Source organism: Psammomys obesus, unplaced genomic scaffold, assembly GCF_907164565.1.
Source record: "Psammomys obesus unplaced genomic scaffold, mPsaObe1.curated_primary_1811, whole genome shotgun sequence".
Lineage (NCBI taxonomy): Eukaryota > Metazoa > Chordata > Mammalia > Rodentia > Muridae > Psammomys > Psammomys obesus.
Window position 1 is genome coordinate 21,259,779 of NW_026596057.1, and position 3,543 is coordinate 21,263,321.

Consider the following 3,543-nt stretch of genomic DNA (forward strand, 5'->3'; position numbering starts at 1 on the left):
CCATTTCAAACATAAAAATATTACTCTTTCATTTGTTCTTTTGAGCCATACATTGTGAACCAGGAAGATTATCTGTAACATTATAAAAAAAACATTAGTTTAATCTCAAATGACATAGCTTTTATTTTTTATACTAATATAAGCATACATCAATATTCTCATAAAAATACTGTTTCTGACATGCATGTTTCTGCAGTTTAGAAACCTAGAAACTTCTTTTTATTTTTCTGGATGCCATTTTTTAAATTTTATTTTTTTCTTATCATTTACATTTTATTAACTCTGTATCCCAGCAGTATCCCGCTCCCTCATTCCCTCCCAATTCCACCCTCCCTCCCTCATCTAAACCGTGCCCCTTTCCAAGTCCACTCATAGGGGGGACCTCCTCCCCATTCATCCGATCCTGTTTTATCAGGTATCTTCAGGACTGGCTCCAAAGCCCTCCTCTGTGGCCTAACAGGACTGCTCCTCCCTTGGGGCATGGGGAGGTAAAAGAGCCAGTCATTGAGTTCCTGTTAGAAATAGTCCTTGTTCCCCTCACTATGGGAAACCAATTGGTTACTGAGCTACCACAGGCTACATCTGAGCAGAGGTTCTAGGTTATATCCATATATGGTCCTTGATTGAATGTCAGCCTCAGAAAAGACCCTGTGCCCAGATATATTTGGTCCTTGTGGAGCTCCTACCCTTTCCCCATCATACTAACTCCCCTTCTTTCATATGATTCTCTGTACTCTGCCGAAGGTTTGGTCATGAGTCGTTGTATCTGCTTTGAAAACACTTCTAGTTAGAGTCTTTCAGATGCGCTCAGTAGACTCCTGTCATAAGTTCAATGCACATCTCGTCTGTCTTTCTAAATGAGGATTGATCATCTTACCCCATGTCCACTCTCTTGATTATCTTTTTTAGGTGTATAGATTTCATTATGTTTATCATATCTTATAGGTCTATATAAGTGAGTATTTACCGTGTTTGTCTTTCTGCTTCTGGGATACCTCACTCAGGATGATCTTTTCTAGATCCTACCATTTGCTTAAAAATTTCATGATTTCCTCGTTTTTAATTTCTGAATAATATTCCATTGTGTAGATGTACCACAATTTCTATATCCATTCTTCAGTTGAGGGGCATCTGGGTTGTTTCCAGGTTATTACAAATAAAGCTGCTACAAACGTGGTTGAGCAAATGTCCTTATTGTGTACTTGAGCCTCTTTTGGATATATGCCTAGGAGTGGTATAGCTGGATCTTGAGGAAGCGCTATTCCTAGTTGTCTGAGAAAACTCCAGATAGATTTCCAGAGTGGTTGTACCAGTTTACATTCCCACCAGCAGTGGAGGAGGGTTCCCCTTTCTCTACAAACTCTCTAGCACGTGTTGTCACTTGAGTTTTTCATCTTAGCTGTTCTGAAGGTTGTAAGTTGAAATCTCAGGGTAGTTTTGATTTGCATCTCTCTGATGGCTAAGTATGTTGAACATTTCTTTAAATGTTTCTATACAATTATATATTCCTATATAGAGAATTCGTCTACAGAGAATTCTCTGTTTAGCTCTGTTTCCCATTTTTTAATTGGATTACTTGGTTTTCTGCTTTTCAGCTTCTTTAGTTCTTTGTATATACTGGATATTAGTCCTCTGTCAGATAAAGGGTTAGTGAAGAGTCTTTCCCAATCTGTAGGCAGTTGTTTTGTTTTGATGATGGTGTCCTTTGCTTTACAGAATCTTTTTCAGTCTCATGAGGTCCCATTTATTGATTGCTACTCTTAGAGCCTGTGCTGTTGGTGTTCTGTTCAGGAAGTTGTCTCCTGTGCCAATGAGTTCTAGGCTGTTCCCCACTTTTTCATCTAACAGATTTAGAGTATCTGGTTTTATGTTGAGGTCTTTGATCCACTTGGACTTCAGTTTTATGCAGGGTGATAAATATGGATCTATTTTCATTTTTCTGCATGTGGACATCCAGTTGGACCAGCACCATTTGTTGAAGATGCTGTCTTTTTTCCATTGAATGGTTTTGGCTTTTTGTCAAAAATCGAGTATTCATAGGTGTGTGGGTTTATTTCTGGGTCTTCTATGAAGTTCCATTGATCCTCCTTTCTGTTTTTATGCCTATACCATGCAGTTTTTATTACTATTGCTTGTAGTACATCTTGAGATCGGGGATAGAAATACCTCCAGATGATCTGTTGTTGTACAGGATTGTTTTGGAGATTCTGGGTTTTTTGTTTCTCCATATGAAGCTGAGAATCTTTTTTTCAAGGTCTGTAAAGAATTGAGTTGGTATTTTGATGGGAATTGCATTGAATCTGTAGATTGCTTTTAGCAGGATGGCCATTTTCACAATGTTAATCCTACCAATCCATGAGCACAGGAGATCTTTCCATCCTCTGATAACTTCTTCAATTTCTTTCTTCAGAGACTTGAAGTTTTTCTCAAACAGGTCTTTCACTTGCTTGGTTAGTGTTACCCCAAGGTACTTTATGTTATTAGTGGCTTTTGTGAAGGGTGTTGTTTCCCTAATTTCATTGTTGGCCCTTTTGTCTTTGGTATATAGGAGGGCTTCTGATTTTTTTTATTTGATTTTGTATCCTGCCACTTTGCTGAAGGTGTTTATCAGTTGGAGGAGTTCTCTGGTTGAATTTTGGGGGTTGCTCATATATACTATCATATCATCTGCAAATAGTGACACTTTCACCTCTTCCTTTCTGATTTGTATCCCCTTGATCTCCTTTAGTTGTCTTATTGCTCTGGCTAGGATTTCAAGTACTTTGTTAAAGAGGTATGCAGAGAGTGGGCAGCCTTGTCTTGTCCCTGATTTCAGTGGGAATGATTACGTTTCTCTCCATTGAGTTTGATGTTGGCTATAGGCTTGCTGTATATTGCCTTTACTATGTTTAGATATGTGCCTTGTATTCCTGATCTCTCCAAGACTTTAAACATGAATGGGTGTTGGACTTTGTCAAATGCTTTTTCAGCATCTAAGGAGATGATCATGTGGTTTTTCTCCTTCAGTTTGTTTATGTGGTGGATTACATTCATGGATTTCTGTATGTTGAACCACCCTTCCATGCCTGGGATGAAGCCTACTTGGTCGTGGTGGATGATATCTTTGATGTGTTCTTGGATTCGGTTTGCAAGTATTTTATTGAGTATTTTTGCATCAATGTTCATAAGAGATATAGGTCTGAAGTTCTCTTTTTTTGTTGGGTCTTTGTTTGGTTTAGGTATCAGGGTGACTGTTGCTTCATAGAATGAGTTTGGTAATGTACCTTCTGTTTCTATTTTGTGGAATAGTTTGAAGAGAATTGGTGTGAGCACTTCTTTGAAGGTCTGGTAGAATTCCGCGCTGAAACCATCTGGCCCAGGGCTTTTTTTGGAGGGGAGACTGTGAATGACTGCTTCAATTTCCTTGGGGGATATAGGGCTATTCAGTCTTTCTACCTGATCTTGACTTAATGTTGGAAGATGGAATCTATCAAGAAAATTGTCCATTTCATTTAGGTTTTCAAATTTTGTGGCATATAGGTTTTTGTAGTATGACCTAATGAT